This window comes from Triticum aestivum, chromosome 3A (genome assembly GCF_018294505.1).
Source record: "Triticum aestivum cultivar Chinese Spring chromosome 3A, IWGSC CS RefSeq v2.1, whole genome shotgun sequence".
NCBI classification, from domain to species: domain Eukaryota; kingdom Viridiplantae; phylum Streptophyta; class Magnoliopsida; order Poales; family Poaceae; genus Triticum; species Triticum aestivum.
In genome coordinates this window covers 566,672,689-566,689,833 of record NC_057800.1, presented here as the reverse complement: position 1 = coordinate 566,689,833, position 17,145 = coordinate 566,672,689, and the positions used below count along the sequence as shown (strand labels likewise).

Sequence of the window (17,145 nt, the reverse complement as noted above, 5' to 3'; positions counted from 1 at the left end):
CACTTGGAAAAATCAGTGCAACTTGCTTATCACAAGATGTGAATTTTAACAAGCAAGATATGAGCAATAGCGTGAGCCTGGTCTCGACAAGTTAGACAAAGCCACAGATGCGCTCTTCTTTCTCGGTGCCTCATTGTCGCCAACCTCTAAATGGTTGCCTTGATACTTTGGCAAAGCCACTGCAATCTATAAAATAAATCCCTTGATGGTGACATTAAAAAGTTTACTCTTTATAAGCATTGCATTTTCGACAGCCTCAAGAATAGAGAACACTACAAAGAGCTATTTTTTGTCATGGATAATCAATTACATAGGCACTAATGAACTGTTGCATGCACACAATCAGTTTCAGTGATAGTACAAAACAAAAACGAAGGTGAATAAACATGCACGTGGGTGCTTTGAAGGTAAGGGAAGCAATAGCATCACCCAATGCAGACAGTGACTTATCGATGAAGTTTGCCTCCTTAGACCTCTCTCCTTCTAATTCAGTTTTGGGCAAGCGCTCATTTCCAGCATGTTCAAATAACCATATGTGGGTTCTACTCCATTGCCCAGTAAGCAAATGCCCACTCATGATGGCGACCCTAACGAAGATGCAAGTAAAACAGAAGTTTGGAGGTCATTATCACATTGCTATATATCATTATCCCATTGCTAAAATATGCTCATTACTATGTCAAGTACGCTAAATTAAATCAAATTAGTTCAGTAACACTTCTTGATTAAATCAATCAATGTATAGAGCCAACTTTCAGTTTCTGCCATACACCTCTTGTACAGCATAAACATTTTGCTCTATGTCCAACCTTATTATAAAGTCAGGACAAATGAGAAGGAGATGTACCTATTTTATGTTTGTTCAGAGTTGTCATCAAGAAGGACCCCATTTTTTTAATACCAGCTTCCAAGATACTCGCACCAAATGTTTTTCTAGAACAGATGAGCTTCTCTTCTCTAACATCATTTACCATTCTTCGAGAGCCCTATAACTAACACAACTATTATCTGGAACAACTTCCATAGTGAAGGTTTTCTCTGTTCCAGTTTGCCCACATTGAAACCATACATCACTGACCTCACGACTGACATATTCTCAGCAAATACAACATCTGAATAAAAGATATAGAATAGAACCAATTAAATTCAACATAATCCAACAACATTAGCATATTTAAAATATATTGAGAAAAAGAATACATATGCTTATTATCGTGTTGAAAGACTGTCCAATTCATGAATTTGATACATCACAACGTTTGGAAGAAAACTTAAATGATTGCCCTATTCATAAATTTTCATGAATACAGGAGCGGTAAAATTCAATTTGCAAGAAGCTTTTCAATGCAGATTTTGATGTTCCACACACCATCTATTGTATTATTTTCTCATCCAAATTTCATACCATGCAATAAATAGGAGATAGAAGAATGTAAGGACCATTCTTAGGCCTGCCTTTGTCATTCCCTCTCTGCCACTTCCCTTCTGTTGTACTCATGCTAGTGTAATGCAACATATAAGAATAATCTGCAGGGTGGAAGAACAGAATTACTAACGGGAAATAAAGTTTGATGCAAATATTTTAAAACTGCAAACATTATACAATGGCCAAGCTCTCTAATATTTTTTAGGGAAGAAATCACTCTTTCGGTTGAGTGATGTGAGAGACGCATCAAACAAGGGTTTTACGTCAAATTTGGACTAAAAACAAGTTTTTAGATATTTATAATATTATACAGGGATCTGTGGGGATGATCCATCGTATTTCCAGCTCTGAAATGTGTCTTCCAAAAAAATCGTGCGCTAAAATGAGGGCCATTGAATCGGCATTCTCTTGTCTCCCATTCTGCCTCCAAGACTTGTGTCTTCTCCAGCAGAACCATATGCTGATCTGCATATCTACCACCGCCACATACACATACTGGACATTCAGATTAAGCTCAAGTTCCACTCATCACTCTTTTCGTAAAAGACAAAACGATCTGTTGTTCTAGGCTGCTTGCTATAGACAGAGGGGCAATATAGAACTTTGTTTAGTTTAGGCACTTGCAGATAGCATGTGAATCTAGGAAGTGTCCTTACTTTACACTACACATGTTTTTTTAGAAAAGACGCTACATTTGATTAGCAAGATGTTAAGTAAGATGAAGATCCACGCCATGGACGGGTAGATTGCTGCACTCACGAAATTTATTTTGTTACCCTCTAGCGCTTCAGCCCAAGATCAACTCAAGTTTACTCTTCGGATAGTTCAGACAACTTTCAAGTTGGTTGCTCTACCGGTGCCCGGCCAACAATAAGCCTACACATTCTAAATGTCATCGCAATCATAATGCCAACACATCTGTTTATAAATTTTGCAGTTCTATGTATAATCTGGACATACCATTTGCAGTGGTGCTGAACCTTTCCTGGCAGATTTCATAATTAGCTTCACCAATCAGGTTCTTCATATAACTGAAGAGAAAAAAGGCCAGTCACAATGTTGAATGGATAGATAGTCATCTAGTATCAATATCAACCAATTAACAGGAAAAACACACGAAGATAGTTCCAACATCCGGTATTGAACGCTGCTCCCATGACCGCAGAACGGGTAGGAAAAGACCTTGTCGAGCTTATCCATCTGACCAAGATAAGCTCCTAATGTAACACTTCACCATGATGAACAAGATTAAACAATTTGATGTGCATGTCCTATATTTTGCAGATCAAAACTAAACCCCAACAAAAGAAGATTCGGTACAAGGATTCTAGTAACATATGAACTCTCTCGTAGTATAAATCCCCAAAATTGGGTGTGTACTGGTCCTGAAAGTTAGCTAACAAATGATTGCACGTGTAGTGGAATCAGGTGTTCCAAAGAAATAGTAAGCAAACACTACAAAGCGGTCTTGATATATGAATGAAGTTTTGTACACGTTACAGTAAATTACCATATATGAATAAGATTAGTCCCAACTAATTGGACACTACTATGAGATGCTAATATCAAACAGATTGGAAGAACCAAATCACCTTCATCAGAATGGTACCCAATGGTTGAAACAACATAGCAGTGTACAACTTTTGCCTTTAGAGAAAAATTATCGAACACATACCTAGGGCGGAAGGGCTGGCTGATCCGCTCGTCGTCATCGTTGATCTGGTTGGGAAGGTCCGACGGAGCTTTGCTCCATGGCCATGGTGTCCTGTAGTGCGGAACGGAGAGAGGGAGAGATATTAGTGAGGAGATGGAGAGAGAAGGGAGGAGGAGGGCGATGAGCGCAGCTTATCGGCAGAGGAGGTCGGAGGCGGCTTGTAGTAGCGCGGGCAACGACCAGAGGCCGGGTCGACTCGCGGCAATGGGGAAGGAAGCACACGGGAGGAGGGGAAGGAAGGTGTGGTCGTTGTTGTGGATCCGTTTTTCTGGCATGATTTCGGGTGGAGTCAATCCGGAAATCTGGGACTTGCCAACGGGGTTGCGGGGATCAGGGACGCGGAGTGCTACGAGGATTGACAGACTATCGCGTTTGTTTGGCAGAACATCTGATCTGAGACGTTGATTTGGGTGACAGACTATTAATACAATATGAATGGTAGGATGTCTTTAAGTTAATTTGATCCAAGGGTTTTGGTAATCCTGTGTATAGTTTACTGTGTGGCTTTAAGGGAATTGATGGTTGCTTTTTTAATAGTAGTATAGAAGTATAGATATAGATGAAAAACTAGTCGTATTTGACCTTCCCTTGCTACTACATCAGTATACAAAAATATCTATTTCAGGCCTAAAAAATAACCGATAGAATAAAATGGCTATCTTACAGAATAAAATTTCATTTTATTTTAAAAAATCCCAAACAATTTCAATAAACAACATATATTCACGGTAGTATTTACAAAACTTTGGGCTTATTTAGACAATACGATTAGAAGGAAATGACCATCTTATTGAACAGCTCCAAAGTTTGGTGAAGAATAGAGTCTGGTTTACTAAATCAACTAGTAGAACGCCCGTGCGTTGCAACGGGCTTTTGGTAAATTTGAAGGTCTACCCACGGAGGTAAAATAACCAAGAATAATGTCGTCTCAACTAACTCACATCTTTTTCTTAACAATCAGCTAACACACATCAATAATATCGAAGCCTTCCCCACCTTCGGCCCTCAATTAATTGGACATTCACAAGAGGGCGCACCCCATACTTGGTCATCTACGGCGTTGCGGCAGCCGAACATCGAGTTGAACATGGGGGTGTAGGGAGGGAAACAAGCACGCAAGCAACAACGGCATCGCGACGGGCAGTCGTGCCACGGCCTTTACCTTTTCCTGGGCAACGACCAGAGGCCACCGTGCTCCTCTGCTCTCCCATCTCTCTTCCATGCCTGGCAGCAAGATGGGACGAGATAGACAGGAGGCAACCCCTCGAGATCTAGATCGGGTGGAGTCAGGTTTGGAAAGAAAAAACTGAATCGGGAGGATTGAGGGAAGGAGATTGAAAATGAAATGGAATATAACAAATTAAAAACTGAGAGAGACTAATTAGATGGTTTTATGTTTCATGAATGTGTCATGTCCAACAAACATGTTTATCCCAATTTCCAACCATTTCTTTCTATATGGCCACCAAGATGTTTTTGTTTACCCGAGCCACAGATTCCTTACAGCCCCACCCTCGAGCGAAAAATTATCTCTTTTTTCCTCATTTATCTTCTTTTGCCACTTGGTTTTTCATTATTCTCGTCTTACAAGAATTGACTTGCTAGCTACCCTCGTCAAACTAATATGATACACTTTTACGAATCCACCAATATGAGTTCGTTATTATTTCATTACTGAAGAGGATGGAACTCTAAAATGCTAAACAACATGCTACACCAAATAATATTAATTGATGATTTAGAATTATAAGATCTTAGGAATTTAATTATAGAACCGATAATGTGTTTGTGTTGATTATTATATTTGATCACTTTTGCAACCAAGATCTTCCTGATATAAGCACTCACATTTTAAAGCAGATGCAGAGTAGCAGAAACGACCATTCTCCCTTTTTCCTTCTTCTAGAAATCCAGCAATAGACTTATGATATACTCCCTCAATATAAGTCTTTTTAGAGATTTCCCTACGGACTATATATGGAGCAAATTGAGTGAATCTACATTCTAAAGTATGTCTATATACATTTGTATGTAGTCTATAGTGGAATCATTAAAAAGACAAATATTTAGGAACGGAGGGAGTAGACTGCCCTGTTTCCTTTAGATGTAGGGTCCTCCTTGATTATAATGTAGGGTCTCATCCAGCCATCGAAGGCCCTCCGTCGTCACTCCCTCCACATGACTACATCTTCCTCCTTGAGTTACCGCGCCTCCCGCGTCAGCCTAGGCGGCTGGGCGCCTGGCAGTTCCCGAGCGTTACTCGCCCAACCACATGATGCACGACTCCATCACCAGCATGCCCTTGCACCACCTAATGTGTCACACCCTCGATGCGACTATAGCTCCCACGTGTTGAGGCACGACTTAGAGACATAATCGCATTGAAGGCATATGTCGCAAGTTAGGCAATCTTCACAAACATCCCATGTAATGTAATAATAAAAGGGGAGATAACATAGTTGGCTTACACTCGCCACGTCAATCAAGTACATAAATAACATTACATCATCCATACACTCAAGGCCCGACTACGGCACCAAAATAAAAGAGAACCCAACATGCGACAACGGTCCCGTTCACCCCCAACTAGGCACCACTACTGATCATCGGGAAAGGAAACATGGTATCGTTGAGAGTCTTCGTCGAACTCCCACTTGAGCTCATACGCGTCTCCTGGAGCGAAATCATCAGGCCCTGCATCTGGTGTAATAGTAATCTGTGAGCCACAGGGACTCAGCAATCTCGCACCCTCGCGATCAAGACTATTTAAGCTTATAGGAATGGCAAGGTAAAATATGAGTGGAGCTGTAGCAAGCGACTAGCAAGTGTGGTGGCTAACTTATTCGCAAAAGAGAGCGAGAAGAGGAGGCAAGGCACGAGCGGGAAGCTAGAGAACAACCTGCGCAAACATTACTCCAACACCGTGTCCACTTCCCGGACTCCGCCGAGAAGAGGCCATCACGGTGACACACTCAGTTGATTCATTTTAATTAATTAAGGTTCAAGTTATCTACAACCAGACATTAACAAATTCCCATCTGCCCATAACCGCGAGCATGGCTTTCGAAAGTTCAATCCCTGCAGGGGAGTCCCAACTTAGCCCATGACAAGCTCTCACGGTCAACGAAGGAATAGACCTCCTCCCAAGATGTTCCGATCAGACTCGGTATCTCGGTAATTCAAGACACTTCGACAGGTTAAAACAAGACCAGCAACACCGCCCGAATGTGCCGACAAATCCCGATAGGAGCTGCACATATCTCGTTCTCAGGGCACACTCAGATGAGACTAGCTACGAGTAAAACCAACCCTCAAGTTTCCCCGAGGTGGCCCCGCAGGCAGCTCAGTTCGGACCAACACTCAGAGGGAGCACTGGCCCGAAGGGGGGGTTAAAATAAGATGACCCTTGGGTTCCGGTAACCCAAGGGAAAAAGAGGCTAGGTGGCGAATGGTAAAACCAAGGTTGGGCATTGCTGGAAAAGCTTTAATCAAGGCGAACTATCAAGGGGTTCCCATTATAACCCAACCGCGTAAGGAACGCAAAATCCGGGAACATAACACCGATATGACGGAAACTAGGGCGGCAAGAATGGAACAAAACACTAGGCGAGAGGCCGAGCCTTCCACCCTTTACCAAGTATATAGATGTATTAAGATAACATAGCAATATAATGATATCCCAACAAGTAAATAAAAGATGTTCCAACAAGGAACGGCCTCCAATCTTCACCTGCAACTAGCAACGCTATAAGAGGGGCTGAGCAAAGAGGTAACATAGCCAATCAACGGTTTGCTAGGACAATGGTGGGTTAGAGGTTCGACATGGCAATTTGGGAGGCTTGCAAGCAAGTGGTAGGCATCATAGCAATGGCGTAGCAAAAGAGCGAGCAAACTAGCATAGCAAAGATAGTAGTGATTTCGAGGGTATGATCATCTTGCCTGCACAGTTGTCAGAGTTGACTGGATCCTCGAAAGCAAACTCAACGGGCTCCTCGGTAGCGAACTCGTCTCCCGGCTCTACCCAAACAAGACAAACAAGCAACAAGGATACAATCAACCACGTGCAAACTCAAAAAACACGATGCAAAGATGATATGCTATGCGGGATGCGATGCGGGATGCAAAATGCAAGATATGACAGGAAATGCATGAACCTGGCCTCAACTTGGAATTCCAAGGGTGCCACTGGAAAGATGAGATGAAATCGCTTGAAAACGATATAAAGAACGCCGGAATCGGAGTTACGGTTTGGAAATGGCAAGCGATTCAAATATGACACCGGTCTGCGATTTACAGCAAGTAGGCATCTAAATGCAATGAAATGAACATGCTACAGCATCCAAACATGACAACAAAATACATGGCAGGGATGCACACAAGATGCTTAACAAAAGTCTAGCACTGAGCTACGGCCAATTCATCCATTAGGAGGTTCAAACAAGCATGGCAAAAACGCAAATGGTAAAACAGATCTCAGACTTAGTGAAATTAACACTTGTCTGGAATTTCAGATCATATAGCCCTCTTCGGAGCAACGAAACAACATGCTACAGGACCTGAACATGACAAAGAAAGACATGGCATGGAGCTACTCAACAAGCTTAACAAAAGTCCCTTAGTGACCTTGAGCCAAAAGGGATCACAAAATATACTAACAAGCACACGAACATAGCAAAAACATAATCAGTTTTCAGACTTACTGAAAACTGGGACATGCTGAAACATAACTCACGAAGGCATGTTTACGAGCTCGATGCACTCACCACGGTGCAAGTCATGGCAAGACAAGCATACACCCATAAAGAAGGCACAAAATACAAGCTAGACATGGCAAGAACAATGGCATAGCATGCACGGATCAACTACAATGACATCGGCAAAATCGCAAACAAGTTGACGATCTGCCCAGATTCGCAACGAAGCAAAAGTAGAGCTCGATTGACTCAAGCTAGGTTGCTCCACAATTGCAAACAAAGACATGGATGGATAGAGCACTACAAGATTAACAAAACTCCCTTACTGATCATCCTCAAAAGAGGCACGGATCACTAGGAAACAACATGAACATATGGCATCATGAACTAAACAATCCCAGGACTTAGTGAAATCACTGTCCCTGAAAACAGAATTAGCAAGTGCACCACTTTGCAAGCTTGCACAAGTCACCACACATATCCTAAAAATACATGGGTTGCACCTCTGATAGATGACAAAACCCTTAACAAAACATATGAAGAACTCACGGGCATAGCATGCACACATTAATCATGGCAAAAATGACAAAAGTGCTAAACGGAGTAACAGATCTGACAATTAACTCAAGTAGCCCTCTTCTAACAGCATTTCGGGCATCAAGATAAGGTCAAATGAAAATGATGCAATGGAATGAAATGATGTACTCTCTGAGGTGAACATTTTGATATGCTATATGCCCAAATCGGAGCTACGGATGCAAAGTTACAGGGCCGCGAACATGGGTATATGAGCTAAAAATCCTGAGGACTTAGACGAAAAATGACCTAGGGTTAGGATTTCAGATCTGAGATCTGCGCGGATTACGGGGCCGCCGGAGTTACTGTTCGCCGCCGGAATGTCGAGGTCGCCGGAGAGGCTCGTGGCGGCCGGAGCTGTCGGGGACGGGGCGGAGGTGGCCGGGCGGCGGGGCGGCGGCCGGCGCGCGGCAGCGGGCGGCGGGGCGGCGACCGGCGCGCGGCAGCGGAGCGGAGGACAGCGCCGGCGACGCGTGGAGGCGGTGGCGGCGCGGCGCGTGGGCGGCGGCGGCGCGTGGAGGAGCGCGGCGGCTTCGGTAGGCGGTGGCGGGGCGATGCGGGCCGGGAGGGCCGGCTGCGGGCCTCAGCGGGCCGGCTGGGGCGGCGAAGTGGGCGCGGGCGGCGGCGAGTGGCGCGGCGCCATGTGGCAGCGGCGGCGCCGTCCGGACGTGTCCGGCGGCGGCGGATCTGAGATTTTAGGGTTTCGGGGAAGGAGACTCGGGATTTGGAATGGAGGGGTCTATTTATAGGCATAGAGGGAGCTAGGAGAGTCCAAATGAGGTGCGGTTTTCGGCCATGCGATCGTGATCGAACGCTCTAGTTGATGGAGCAGAGTTAGGTGGGTTTTGGGCCAAAATGGAGGGGTGTTGGGCTGCAACACACATGAGGCCTTTTCGGTCCCTCGGTTAACCGTTGGAGCACCAAACGAAGTCCAAATGGTATGAAACTTGACAGGCGGTCTACCGGTAGTAAACCAAGGCCGCTTGGCAAGTTTCGGTCCAATCCGGAAATGTTTAATCCCCACACACGAAGGAAAGCTAGAAATGGCCACCGGAGGAGAACGAAGCGCCGGAACGCAAAACGGACAACGGGGAAAATGCTCGAATGCATGAGATGAACACGTATGCAAATGCAATGCACATGATGACATGACATGAGATGCATGACAACGACAACCACACCCGGAGACAAAAACCTGAACCCGAGGAAATAAATATAACTTAACGCCGGAAACGGCAAGAGTTGGAGTACAAATAGGAAAAGTTACATCCGGGGTGTTACAACACTCCACCACTACAAAAGGATCTCGTCCCGGGATCTAGGACTGAAAGAACGCCGGGTACTCAGAACGGAGGTGATCCTCGCGTTCCCAGGTAGCTTCACGGTCGGAATGGTGTGACCACTTGACTTTGAGAAATTTGATTGACTTGTTGCGAGTCTTGCGTTCGGTCTCTTCAAGAATAGCAACTGGGTGCTCACGATAAGAGAGATCTTCTTGGAGCTCAATGTCCTCGAAGTTGACGGTGCGGTCAGGAGTCTTGAAGCACTTTCGAAGCTGAGAGACATGGAACACGTCATGGACATTTGCAAAGTTTGAAGGAAGCTCGAGTTGATAGGCGAGGTCGCCTCTCTTGCTGACAATCTTGAAAGGTCCCACGTATCTAGGGGCAAGCTTCCCTTTGATATCAAAGCGACGAGTACCTTTCATAGGAGAGACGCGGAGGTAAACATGATCTCCGATCTCGAAAGCCAAATCACGGTGGTTACTATCGTAGTAGCTCTTCTGGCGGAATTGGGCTACTTTGAGGTTATCTCGAATGACTTTGCACATTTCTTCTGCCTCTGTGATTAAGTCATTACCCAAAAGCTGACGTTCACCGGTTTCAGACCAGTTGAGAGGTGTACGGCACTTCCTGCCATACAGAATTTCAAATGGGGCCTTGCCTGAACTTGCTTGAAAACTGTTGTTGTAGGAGAATTCAGCATAAGGAAGACAATCCTCCCACTTCATGCCGAAGTAGATCACACAAGCCCTGAGCATATCTTCAAGAATCTGGTTGACACGCTCGACTTGACCGCTTGTTTGAGGATGGAAAGCTGTACTGAAGCGGATGTTAGTGCCCATGGCCTTCTGAAAAGAATCCCAAAACTTCGAGGTAAAGATGCTATATGCCCAAATCGAAGCTACGGATGCAAAATTACGGGGCCGCGAACATGGGCATGTGAGCTAAAAATCCTGAGGACTTAGACGAAAAATGACCTAGGGTTAGGATTTCAGATCTGAGATCTGCGCAGATTACGAGGCCGCCGGAGTTACTGTTCGCCACCGGAATGTTGAGGTCGCCGGAGAGGCTCGTGGCGGCCGGAGCTGTCGGGGACGGGGCGGAGGCGGCCGGGCGGCGGCGCGGAGGACGGCGCCGGCGACGCATTGAGGCGGCGGCGGCGCAGCGCGTGGGCGGCGGCGGCGCGCGGCGGCTGCGCGTGGAGGAGGGCGGCGGCTTCGGTAGGCGGCGGCGGGGCGATGCGGGCCTCAGCGGGCCGTCTGGGGCGGTGAAGTGGGCGCAGGCGGCGGCGAGTGGCGCGGCGCCACGTGGCAGCGGCGGGGCTGGCCGGACGTGTCTGGCGCCGTCCGGACGTGTCCGGCGGTGGCGGATCTGAGATTTTAGGGTTTCGGGGAAGAAGACTCGGGATTTGGAATGGAGGGGTCTATTTATAGGCATAGAGGGAGCTAGGAGAGTCCAAATGAGGTGCGGTTTTCAGCCACGCGATCGTGATCGAACGCTCTAGGTGATGGAGCAGAGTTAGGTGGGTTTTGGGCCAAAATGGAGGGGTGTTGGGCTGCAACACACACGAGGCCTTTTCGGTCCCTCGGTTAACCGTTGGAGCACCAAACGAAGTCCAAATGGTACTAAACTTCACAGGCGGTCTACCGGTAGTAAACCAAGGCCGCTTGGCAAGTCTCGGTCCAATCCGGAAATGTTTAATCCCCACACACAAAAGAAAGCTAGAAATGGACATCGGAGGAGAACGAAGCGCCGGAACGCAAAACGGACAATGGGGAAAATGCTCGAATGCATGAGATGAACACGTATGCAAATGCAATGCACATGATGACATGACATGAGATGCATAACAACGACAACCACACCCGGAGACAAAAACCCGAACCCGAGGAAATAAATATAACTTAATGCCGGAAACGGCAAGAGTTGGAGTACAAATAAGGAAAGTTACATCCGGGGTGTTACATAATGCATGCCTCCTTTAGCGATCAACAGCGGCCACGGACGATTACAACACGCGCTCAGCCCTCGACCACTGCTGCGTGCGCTGTCGACACGCGCTCAGCCCTCGACTACTGCTGCGTGCGCTGCTCTCCCTGCAACAGTTTATCAATTTTCTAAACGGTGTATCGATTAGCTCGGGTGTTCTACTTATGGCTGAAATAAATTATCTTTTTTTACCCGATTGAAATTAAGTGAGTGCAAGACTACTTCACTATATCATACTACTAATCTATTCTAATTAGATTCAAAGATAATATAATAGCAAGACCTTAAAGTACCAAATTCTTTGAAAACACACATAAGAGAAATTTAGATAACTGTGAACTCCGAATGCCCGAACAACGAATCAAAATTTTAGAATCTGCGCAAGCATGAGCACAAAATTTTTTATGGAGCCCAGGAAAGGTTTCATGGAGAACAAATATTCTATTCTACATAATGTATCACACTCCTTGGGACTTATTTATACAGTTTTTCGCTTTGCTCTGACCTAGCATGCTAACCAGCCCCCCATATTTTCCCCCATATTTTTGTTTTAGCTCTTTATCTCTCTGTTTTTATCTATTCGATCAAAATATCTCGTCCTGCAAGTAATATAACAACTGGTGGGGTGCTACCCCCCAATTATTCTTCAATGAAAATGGCTTTATTAATTTTCTTCCAATTTTTATCGTTGACAACAACAACTAACTATCATGGATACATTTCCACTTCAAACATCAAATGGTGCATATGGTTTCTACTTCAGAAACCATATGAGCTTGTTATTATACTTCTGAAACCATATGAGCTTGTTACTATACTTCTGAAACCATATGTTATGTAGTATTTATACCTTCCAATACTCATTGCCAGTTGGAATGGTCCTTTCTTAGTTCTGTGGATACTGCAATATGCAATGCTATGTCGAACTGGACATATCCATTTAGGATTGCCCTTAGTTTATAGCACACTCTCAACATACTTGCAATAGTTATAAAGTCTCAGCCCAAAGATGGTAATGAAGTGAAAAGGAAAAAAACAGCACGCATATAATAACCCAGTTGTAGGGTCCATGCATAAAAAAATAAACATATTCATTGATAATATGAAACATAATGTATATGAAAATTAGTCACCATGTATCAGACCGCAAACACAATAGTAGTACATGGATGGTGTTAATATTACCTTTTATTAAAAGAAAGACTGCAACATGATATATAAAATGACCAAGCAGTAGAATTGATGGCCAAACTTCTCAAAATTCTAGTAAGGAAATTTTGGGCAATCCTAAAAAAATTAAACAAGGCAGCAGCTAGTCATTTGCAATGCTTGATTGTACATGATACCTTGCCCTTTTACAATGTTATTCTTATCTGAATCCACGAAGACGCTATCCGATCCTCTATAGTGGTAAACCATGTCTTCTTCTCATCATGTGCTGTCAATCCTGCAAAAGATACATATAAATATCTCTCTCTCTCTCTTACAGTGTGTGTGGTGTGTGGACCTGATATTTAAAGGTAACAAATTAGCCTTGTTCAAAAGACTATTGTTCTCTTGTTAAGTTCCTTTGCATGTACCTACTATATATAAGTTCATGCCATCAGACATGAAAAGGTTAAAGAATCCGCAATAGTACTAACACATAAACCTTCCATATGAGAGCACAAAAATAGATGCAGATTAAGAAAATTTACATTTGCAGCAAAAGCTATGAGAGCACAAAGAACATCATTCCGTCAGTACTTCTATAGTCTATTTTGCTTAAGTATTCCTTGGGTACAAAAGATATTATCAATCAGACCATCATCAGTACTTCTATAGTCTATTTTGCTTAAGCATTCCTTCCGTACAGAAATTTTTAGCAATCAGACCACATGAAAAACTTAATGATGACAAAGTAGCACACCTTGGCGGACCAAATACAACAGAGCAACTCTATGTATCTCCTCCTACAAACCAAACTAAACACCACGATGCAAGCACATGAGAAATACTTAATATAGGGAGGAATCTGTAGAGGAACCTAAATAACATCCTTAATTGCCTTAAACCCTGAACTACTGCAAAAAAATATTTATGTAACACGTCAGGTGAGAATAGTGGGAGCACCATGATTTGGTCATGATTTGGAAACTGATAGAGATGTTGTAGTCAAGTTCAATGAATGTCTGACCTGGCCGAGAGGTCCTATATATGCTCCGAGAACAAAACCTGTGTGCCAAAAATAAATACAGTAAAGATGAACACCAGTTTTTTCTGATCAAACCAGGCATAAACCTCTTGTAAAACAACCTTCTCGTTGTTTGATGTCCGCAGGAACTCGGTGACAGTGCAAGACACGCTCATAGCTATGCCATATATACCAAGCAAGCAACATGCATGGAGGAGGAGGGGGCCCGCACCAGTATCGCATAATCTTGCACGCGGCGCACTTCTTGCTGCTGGTGCTGGGGATGCCGCAGGCGTAGCACGAAATTGATCATGTTCTTCGGCTCCAGCCTAGTGAAGTCGACCGCAACTTCGGCCGCTGACTGCTAGCTCGCCTACCAGGCATGACCTGAACGCCATCTGACTCTGCTAGAGTGTTAGAGGAGGCGCCCGACCATGTCCCCAACACACCAGCAGCCTCCCCAGCTCTTGGTCATCACTCATGACCCTCCACCACCACGGCGCTCCTCTTCGTTCTCCAACCATGCCGCCAGCCCGTCACACACATCAAATGCCCCACCAACATCGCCCCTGGTCAGCCGCTCTAAATCTTGATTTTGATCTAGAAAAAGAAGGGTGAGCGAGAAACGAGAAGTGATGGCGTGGGAATCTCTGATGTCGAGGACGACACAGAGATTAGATGAGACATTCCCGCGACTTCCATCCGGCTACCTGCTGCTTGCCGCCGTCATCCCACTGCTGCGCCGCGTGTCTCTCCCACGCTGCTGCTGCTATCAGGAGGAGGGACGAGGGAGAGGAGGATTGGGGCGGCGGCGGCGGCATCACGTGTGTTTTTTCTTTCCTAACAATTGTGCATCGGGCTTGTACGAAAGGGGAGGAGGAACGGGTGGGGTAGACTGTTTTTTGAGGCCTTATTCTGGCAGGAAATCGGTAAATACCCAAAATGAGACGTGGGCTATGTTTGGAAAATATCGATCGAAGGTGGCGAGATCCTTCCTTCGATGGAACGAACGAAACCAAACGAAGGACTTAGAGATGTACCATCACCGCCGCAGACTCCTCATTTAGGAGTAGAGATAAATTACGTGATTGAATCTTTCTTCTTTTTTGTGTGGGGGAATTACGTGATTGAATCATCACTTGCCAAATCAGGAGGTGGGAAAAATGGGTGGGGCGTGCGCTGGGGGAGACCTTCGATTGATGGGGTGGGGCGTACGAAGTGAAAAAAATAATTACCATATTCAAAATTTCCTGAGTTATGTCTTTACCATACCTGGATTGATTTATTACTATAATTATCATATTTGAGATTTCTGAGTTTATAGTTTTACCATACGTGGATTAATTGTGATTGATTACCATAAATACGTTGGGTATTGCCGGCGAGACGAGAAAAGAGGAAAACCGGTGGGAGGGGAGGTGGTGGGAGGTTGGACGAAGAAAAACCAGACGAAAAAAAACCAGACGAAAGTGATGCGACTATTCAACCAACTCGTCCATTAGGAGTAGAGATTTTAAGCACTCTTTTTTTTGTGGGGAGGGGCTAATAAAATTGGGTTCCTCTGCCTCCCGCCAGCGCCGTCATTGATCCGCCTCATCAATGGGTCCGGCTCTCCTGCGGTGTTCCCAGCAGGAATTATTGTGCAGGTCCAATGAATGGATGCCACGTGTCCTTGTGGGCCCACAGCTTCAATAAATTTAGATTTATTTTGTTTGTTCTTACTCCTTCAGTCCTTTCCTGGTCACGAGAATGGTAGCTACCGTTGATCGGTTCTTTGCTGGTCGGCCGGCGACGCCGCTGGCCCGTGTACCTCCCATACAAGTATATCACGGTTGCCGGCGGCCGTCCGGCCGAGGCTTCCGCGGTGCTGCCACCCGTTGCGACGCCCCCGCCGGTGGGCGAGGCGCCTGCCATGCTGCCCCCCGGGCGAGGCCTCGTCCAGGAGCAAGAAGAGGCACAAGCAGAAGAAGGCGCCCGCCCCCTGGCCGGAGCCGCTCAGCCCGTCCGCACCGTCACGCACGACCCCACGCCCACCATCGTTGACGACGTGTATGGCCCCGCATGGCCAGCAGTACGGCTATACGGACACTGGTTGATCGTCGTACACACCGCCATTGCCGTGCTTCTGCTGTCGCTAGTGTGGTGAAAGTGAAGAGGTCCATCCATTTTTATTCATGTATCGACTCAATCATTATCCTTGTTTGCTATGATAGAGATCCACCATTTGAGTCTCGCTGAAACGAGAGATTAACACGGCGGCGCTCCACGAGAGTAAAAAATGACGGCTTCTGATCTAATTACTTTCGCTCCATTAATTTGATGGGAGTCATTCATTGACCTTACAAATCCGACATGTTATATCAGTGAGGAAATATGTGCGGCTGCATTTTGGCAATGAGTCGGACGGTGGCGGCATGCTCCGACGACGGTGATGCGCGGTGGGAGAAAGGACCGCGGGCCGCGGGCGGCACGAAGTGATAACTGATAACAGTGACCACGCACGAGCTAGGAGACGCCGGCGGCGAAGGGCTCTTTTTGTAGTGGCGAGGAAAAGAAAAAACGAGCAGCTGGACGACCTGGCAACATCGCCGGCGGGCGAGCAAAGGCCCGTCCGCTGCCGCGCGCGTAGCCAGCTTGACGAAGGACTGAAGGGGTAAGAAGAAGGGAAACAAAATAAATTCAAATTGATTGAAGCTGTTGGCCCATAAGGACACGTGGCAGACATTCATTGGACCTGCACAATAATTCCTGCTGGGAACACCGCGGGAGAGCCGGGCCCCTCATCAGTGGCCTTAGAGCCATGGGGTGCGGTGGATCCCGGCCCTTGGTGAGAGGGCTTCGTTTCTAGATGTGTTTTTGAGTTTTGTAGGATTTCTGTCCTGTTCAGGCGTTCTTCCCGCCTAGCCCCCATTCGGTGGTGCATCTAGCATTATCGGCGGGCGTGTGGAGGTGTATCTCCGACGGATCTGTTTTTGATGGATTTGCTCGAATCAGTTCGTCGTTCGCCTCCTTCGTGTGTCTTCATGTTGGATCCTTCCGATCTACAGTACTCTTCATCGGCGGCAGTTGCTGTTCTGGTGGTCCTATGGTGTCTTAGCACGACGACTTCCCGACTGTCTACTAGAACAAGTTTTGCCCGCTCCGGTGAAGGAGGGGCGATGATGGTGGGGCATCTTCGGTTCGCTTCATTGCTTCTGGTCGTCGCTAGGTGGTTTATGAATTTGGATATAATTTTTATTATTTCTGTTGTTCGTTGTATTACCATGTTTGAAGATAAATAAATTGATTGT

At 45.8% G+C, this 17,145-nt stretch overlaps 1 long non-coding RNA gene across 1 annotated transcript; it reads right to left on the bottom strand.

Annotated features, from left to right (window-relative positions):
• Positions 1 to 1,405: 1,405 nt before the first annotated feature.
• LOC123058655 (uncharacterized) lies at positions 1,406 to 3,183 on the bottom strand. Its single transcript, XR_006427266.1, has 3 exons — positions 3,102 to 3,183; positions 2,387 to 2,457; positions 1,406 to 1,527 (listed from the first exon to the last, which is right to left on the bottom strand). It is a non-coding gene; the product is annotated as an uncharacterized lncRNA (long non-coding RNA).
• Between the last annotated feature and the right edge of the window lie 13,962 nt (positions 3,184 to 17,145).